At 42.8% G+C, this 7,559-nt stretch overlaps 1 long non-coding RNA gene across 1 annotated transcript; it reads left to right on the plus strand.

Moving 5' to 3' along the window:
- Nucleotides 1-636: 636 nt before the first annotated feature.
- On the plus strand, nt 637-5,865 carry LOC141277104 (uncharacterized). Its single transcript, XR_012327841.1, has 3 exons — nt 637-749; nt 4,092-4,180; nt 5,318-5,865. It is a non-coding gene; the product is annotated as an uncharacterized lncRNA (long non-coding RNA).
- The last annotated feature ends 1,694 nt before the right edge of the window (nt 5,866-7,559 follow it).

The raw sequence follows: 7,559 nt of genomic DNA on the forward strand, positions 1-7,559 counted from the left end.
ATAATAACAAGCTGCTTTGAAATGTAATTACTTTTATAGAAATATAATCCTTTCACATTTTGTTTTGTTGACAAATATACCAGGCAGCTGCCAGAGGAGTGTCAATGGAACACTTTTCTCAGAAGCATATGCTTCACTTTAGCCAAGAAAAAAAGAAAAAAAAACTTGATCAATGTGTATGTGTGTATCATGAAACACTTAATCAGAAAGATATACAGTTCTTTCTTTTCCATAATCATGAGACCTGAGATTTTCTCGAGGGAAATGTTCCAACATGAGAAAGAAAATACATAGTTCAAAAAGCCCATGTTTTCAATTTGCTGCCACATGGTTTAAATTATCTATGTATTTATTAAGGGCACTAAATAGGCAGCTTAATTTAGGGAGAGGGGTCATTCAAGTTGAGAAAAATCATGTTTAATCCCTTAGCTCACTGCAGGTTGATTATGCTTTTTAAATGCATACAGCCTCAGCTAACAAAATTCCCCATGATAAAAAGGTCCCCTGTCTGCTTCTAAATTCGTTGGCTGCCAATAACAATGGAAACTTGTTAAGATCCTGGCTCCAGGCCCAGCCTCTCTGGGTATCTTCCAAATTAGGGATTTGTCAGTTACTTTCTCTTTATGTTGCCAGTGTGCTTGCCTCCAATTTGGGGGTCGCCCTCTCTGCTCCTGGCATACCATGTGTTTGTTACATTACTATATGTGGAAACAAAAGGACCAGGGCATCAGAGTTCCCTTCCTTGTATGGTAAGTCTGCCTTGGTTTTCTCTCTGGACAGGGGATTCAGTAGGTCTGAGGGGAACCAGGAGGAAGACATGGTTAGATGTCAGGAGTTGGAAATTTGAACACTTACTGGATATTTGATGACCTTACAGAATTTTAATATTTTTAGGCATAATAATACAATAGTTATGTTTTTCAGAAAGCATCCTTATGTTTTAAAAATACAACATGAAATATTTTAGATGAAATTACATAATGTCTATAATTTGTTTCCAAATAATATGGAATGAAAAAGTAGATGGGGATACAGTTGAAACAAGACAGGCCATGAGTTGATAACTGTTGAAAGTGGTTGATGGGTACAACAAGCTCATTAGATTATTATGTTAATTTTGTGTACATAGTTGATATTCTCCATAGTACAAACTAAAACAAAACGCCAAAAAAGAAAAAACTGAAGAAAAAAAGTGCCTGATAAGAATACAAGATCCCCAAATAGCCCTTTTTGGACTATCAACAAATCTTAAAGAAACAAGGTGAGAATCCAAGAAGGCTTGAAAACCTGACTTTCAATCTTTGCTTAGCATTTATGAAACAGTACGTTGCTGCTCTGTGCTTTGCCCCGAGTGTATATGACTCTAGTGTTTTGTGTTGTATGGTTCTGGTTCTGTCAGACATTGCTGGGGAGGACCCACAGGCTGAGAAATCCTCTCTGGAAGGCTTAACGCGTGGCCGAGGCTTCTCAGCCTCGCTCCTTGGGTCTCCAACCTCCGCATCCCATATCCACAGGGCTGAAACGCCCTGGGTCATTTCTCCATGGCCCCCAAACACAGCAGAAATGGATTCTCTGCGTGGATCTGGCTCCAGATACACACAGCCAGTCTTCAAGTTCCACCTATTTTTATTTTCAACCCACCCCGTGTGGCCAGACAATGGCAGGAAGCGTTTCTCCCAGTGACCCCCAGCTGCCTTCCTTCCTCCTCAGTTTGTTGCTGTGGCTTTGGTTGTCTTAGACCCTCTGTGTGCTAAAAGCAGCCCCTTTCAGGACTTCCTGAGACTCTGGGCTATGTCCTTCCCTGCTCTGAGCAGTTATTTTGACGACCAGAGCGGGGACCCCATTCTTAAACAGGCCCAGCACTGTCAGCTGAAGACCTGGGTGACAGCCCCAGGCATAGGCTTCTTAGTCTTGTGCCCAATTCCAAAGGCAGGAGGCACTCTGCCTTTCTTAGGGCAGCTCCTGCAAGCCTCATCTTGGAGAGTTAGACCTCATCTTAGACAGTGGATACCGTGGGCTTCAGATTTTGACATTAAAGTTTCCTGCAAAGTGACCTGGGCCTCAGCGGAATATCTTCTTCCTTGGTTTGGCCTGAGGTACCTCTATCCAACCACTTCAAACAAAGGTTCTTGAGAAAAAAGGAACAGAGAAGTATAAGAACAGACCATCATTAACACACTAAACAGTAGATCAAGCCTGAGCAGAGGAATTCAAGTATAAGAACAAATCATCATTAACGACCAACAGACTAAACAGTAGATCAAGCCTGAGCAGAGGAAATCACTCACATCCTGTACCAGAATCTCTAGCGCTCAAGTACTTCTTTCACTTGACATCACATTTTACTTTTATTCTTGAGGGTACCAAGAGGTTGAGTAAGAAAAAGACTGGTTTGAGGGCTTCCCTGGTGGCGCAGTGGTTAAGAGTCCACCTGCCGATGCAGGGGACCCGGGTTCATGCCCTGGTCCGGGAGGATCCCACATACTGCGGAGCGGCTGGGCCCGTGAGCCATGGCCGCTGAGCCTGCGCGTCCGGAGCCTGTGCTCTGTAATGGGAGAGCCCACAACAGTGAGAGGCCCGCGTACCGCAAAAAAAAAAAAAAAAAAGACTGGTTTGAGAAAAATGAGATTGACCTGGCCCTAACCAGCCACTAACCAGCCCCCTTCCAGCAATCTGACTTTGGATGTACTTTATTTCATTCATTTATCCAACATCAAGCACCTACTATGACCCAACAATAGTACTAGGCACTTCAGGGACAACACATACAGGTAAGAAATGGGCTTTGTTTTTAAGAAGTCCATGGGAAAGCAGACCCATAAATAAAATAGAAGCCACCCAGTATTGTGAGATTTATAGTATAGAGTGCTAGGGTGTAGGGTCCAGGGATCTCCAAGAAGGGAATGGTCTACTCTACCTGGTTCATGGAGAAGAGGATGATCAACAAGGGTTCACGGCACCTCAGTCTTCCTGTGTTATCGTAAGAAAGTCAGACTAGAGTATCTATAATTATTCTTCTTTCAGAAGTGTAAGTGTCTCTGAATTTATATAACTGGGGGAACAAGGCACAGAAGTGTTGGTGACTTGCCCATAGTCCTACAAAGAGTTTGTGGCAAGGCCAAGGCTAGGACAAGGCACAAGGCTTTGTGATTGCTGGCTCAGAGTTCCTTCTATCAGGCACTAACTCAGTCTCAGTGCTAAGAGTCACCTTGCAATGTGAATTAATTCAAATACGTCTGCTTATTTCATTCAAAACAAGACTTGAAAAATCACCAGTGGTTTCCAGATTGAACCTAATTTTGAATGAAGGGAAAGAACTGTTCTTCAAACTCTCTCCATTTTCCTCGCAACACTGGGGCTCTTTGCAGAAGTCCCTTATGGTAAAAAACAAAACGAAATGTAGTGCTCATTCCAATAAACTTGCAGTCAACCCTAGCCCAGAAGCAAAAATCCCACGCAGAGAATATAACCCCTTGTTCCTCACAAATCTAAAAGAGAAAGAGATTTGTGAGTAGAGCTTTCAGCTGTGCGAATAGACCACTGTTGGGCGTCTCACTGAAAATTCTACTTTAGCACTTGTTTTTTTTCCACTGATACCCTAAATTTTTTCCTTGTGTACCTATCAGTAGCAAAAAGGAGAGTTCCAAAACAGAATGGAAATGTAGAGAATGAGAGGAAGAGAGTGAAGAAGAGAGAGGGAGAGAAAGAGAGGAAAAATGCACTGTGGAGTTCAAATGAACCTGCAGCAATGACACCTGCACTTTGCCAACTCCAGTCTGTCCATACTCTATAAAAATGCCACATTTAGGAGTGTAATGAACCTTGATTCTTTGCCAGATTAGTAAAGGTTTCACCATCTGACTCTAATGTTTCTAATGCTTACATCTCAAAGGCTCAAAGTTGAGCGAGACTGGGATCATAGAATAAAGGACCAAATACACAATCCCTTCTGGATTGCTCATCTTCTGGATTCTAAGACCTCAGTTGGAAGTGTGGCTGATTGCTTATTGTGTCTCCAAATCTCTTCTCCCAATTTTAGCTGAGCACACGGATGTCCAGGTAACTACTTCATTTCCTATCTTTTCTTGCAGCTACGTGAAACCAGTGACTGGGTCCCCACCAAAAGGATACAATCTGAGATGGCATGTGACACTTTTGGATCTTGCATTTAAGATAATTGGTGGGTGCTCCCCCAGATTATTTCCTCCTTCTCATTGTCTGTAAAACAATGAGAATGGAGTGTCACTCTGAAACCAGAAATGGAAGCCATGTGTTAAGAATGTCAGAGTCTTCTTACTGGCCCTGAACCATTCTTATCTGAGCAGTAAAGTGAGAGAGAAATAAATTTCCATCTGATTTACACCACAGTACTGTGGGGTGTCTTTGTTATAGCAGCTCCCCTCTATCCTAACGACCCCACGGTTTGAGGTCAGAGACCAGCCTATAGACCTATCCACGCTTTCTCAGGGACATAGTCTCACTTTGGCATTGAGAGTGGGCAAAGCAGAGCTGAGCCAACTTCAGAGAAGTTACCACATGAAGTATTCATTTCTAGATATCTGTCCTAAGGAAATGGTGAAATCATGAAAAAATCAACATGGTATGTATTCGTTATGAAACTAAGAATTGAACTCCATCACCTTGAACAACAAGAGTGGGGTGATTAATTAAAATATGGGCTATCTATCTAACATTTTATCTTATTCTAGAAAGGATATAAAGTGTAACCAGTGGGGGGAAAAACATGTTTCTGTAGAAATGTGTTCGTGTGTGTGTGTGTGTGTGGGGGGGGGGGGTGTGTGAGGAGGGGGTGTGTAGGGAGAGACTATGCATTTTTATCAAGCTCCCCATTATGTTGATATACATGCAGGTTTGAGGAACCACTGTTTCTTTTATCTTAATCACATGATGATTTTATTGAATATTTTATTTATTTATTTATTTTTTGCGGTACGCGGGCCTCTCACTGTTGTGGCCTTTCCCGTTGCGGAGCACAGGCTCCGGACGCGCAGGCTCAGTGGTCATGGCTCAGGAGCCCAGCCGCTCCGCGGCATGTGGGATCTTCCCGGACCGGGGCACGAACCCGTGTCTCCTGCATAGGCAGGCGGACTCTCAACCACTGCGCCACCAGGGAAGCCCCCTTTATTGAATATTTTAAAAGGCAACAATAAAATTTCCAGGGAAACCTTGCTAAAAATGTGTTTTGAAAGTAGTATAAATAAATGGAAACTGATTCTTTCACATCCGCAAGCTCACCAGTGCCCTCGAACATTTTTAAAACAAAGTTTTAAATATTAAGAGCTCTTTCTTTCTTTAGTTTTTCTCAACATTTTAGCAACCTGTGTCACAGAGAGGAGAATGATGCAGCAAATGAGCAGCAAGGACGAAACGGGTCTATCACAGTGGGTTCTAGCCTCATGCTGTCTGAAAAACACCAAGAGAACCACTATCTTAGACCCACGTTTCCATTCCAAAGGCAAGGAAAATGAGGCTTCTACAGAATCCACACTCATCTGGGCTCTCGGTCCAAGACTGAATATCAGAGGTATGCGATAAAGGCTCAGTGAATGAATAAATAGATGAATGCCAGTTCTCAGGACTTCTGAACCTTCCCTAATCATTAATGTTGACCATGCAGAACTACAAGTGTTGCTCAAATTACCTGAGCTCTAAACCAGTGGTTTTCGATTTTAGTACATCCAAGAATCACCTACAGAGCTTATTTTAAAAATGTGTGTCCCTGGGCCCACCTCCAGAGGGTCTTACTAAGTAGGCTTAGAGTGGGGACCAGGAATCTGCATTTTTATCAGCACTCTGGGCAATTCTCTTCTAGGAACATCTTTTGAGAAACACTGCATACATATAATGGGCACAAAATGTTGTGGCATTGTTAGCTTGAAAGGAGCTCTACTGTCAATCAAAATGGATCATTGACACTAATAGATCTAGTCACATGATTAATTAAAATTGTGTCCAATATTTAGCCAAGAGTAAAGAGTCTGGGAAGCTGGCTCAGCTGATGTTGTGGCTGGTACTTTGAAGGTTTCAATGGATGTATATGCTTCTATCTTACCATCTAGACTTGGTCATTGGGGCTGTCTTCAAGTCAGGAGACATCAAAAAAAAAAAAAGTAAGTCAGACCAGGTAGCTCTAGCCAGACATTTTAGTGAAAAGGGATAATTACAAAATAATTGTGTTTTAAAGGTAAATTTATTCCCATACCTGTCCCCCAAAGCAGGATGAAGATAGGAAAACATTGACGCAATGGTGGTGTGAGATTATGCTGGGTCAAACATGACTAATGCTGGATCAAAAGTCAAAAACAGGAAAGAAATAGGAATAAAAAAAAAAACCTCCAAAATAAAAGAAATTAATAATAGGAATTAGTATTCTTAGTAAAAGGAACCAAATGTTTAGATTTAACATTGTCACTCCATTTTGGTTTTCCTTGTATCTCACCTTGAACACTTTTATAAACTTCTCAGACAGAAAAAGAGTCTTTTTGTCTGTTGCTGTCTGCTGGCATGAAAAATATAGCTTTTTTCATATAACAGGAAAATAAGCTACTGACTCTGTTTTCAGGTCTTGTCTGACATTAGTATCACAAACCACACACACAAGGGCCAGTGGTGTCAGCACCCTACTGACAGCCTCTCATCTTGTCCCCGAGCAGCCTTCACAGGGATTTGCCTGCAGGGGTGATAAGAAGCGTGACCACCATCTGAATGCTGTAGCAGGACCAAGGGCCCCATGAGGAGCACAGCCATGTCCAAACGTGTGTATCGTGTGCCTCAAGATTGCCAGAGATCCCTTTCAGAGTATTAGGAAACTCCTCAGCAGGGGTCAGAGCCACGACGGACATTTCTAAGAGACATTCAGAGTTTTCCGTTTCTGCTGAATCTGTCTTGTATCTTATGCACTAGACAATCCTGCCTCACAGCTGCACTGAATCCTGAATCCTTCCAGTACTCTTGGAAAAGAATACTCCTCAACCAACATTGCTGAGATTGGCGCCATGATTTATAAGCTGGAAGGAGAAAGCCAGTTTCTTTTCACTGTCTTCTCTTGGAGACAGTAGCCCGCTTGCCTATCACCTCACCCCCAGCGCCACTGTTCCCACATCCCACCCATGGGCCTGCTCATCACCATGTGGTAGGCAGTCCTCTACTTCTTTCTTATAAGACTAATAAGCCTCATATCCCCCCCCCAACACACCACAAAAACCAAAGGAATGGAATGAGAGCGGGTGACACACAAGGCAGATGTGTGACGAACTCAGATTCTGGAGTCACAGAGCCCTGGATTCCAGTCCCAGCTGGTCACTTACCACTGCCTGACCTTGAGCAGCTTATTTTAACTCCCTACACCTCCGTTTCCACCCCAACTCTGAGATTAAAGCAAGGCAACACGCTCAAGGCATTTAGTATGGTTCTAGCAAACTCTCAACACTGAGCTCTCAGTAAAAGGGAGGTAAGAGTTATAAGCATGGGACTAGTAGTCAGGGTGGATGCTGATAAACTGTTTTATCGTGTCATTTCTCAGGCTTTCCACAAAGAAA

The sequence above is a fragment of the Tursiops truncatus genome, chromosome 18, assembly GCF_011762595.2.
Source record: "Tursiops truncatus isolate mTurTru1 chromosome 18, mTurTru1.mat.Y, whole genome shotgun sequence".
Taxonomy (NCBI): domain Eukaryota; kingdom Metazoa; phylum Chordata; class Mammalia; order Artiodactyla; family Delphinidae; genus Tursiops; species Tursiops truncatus.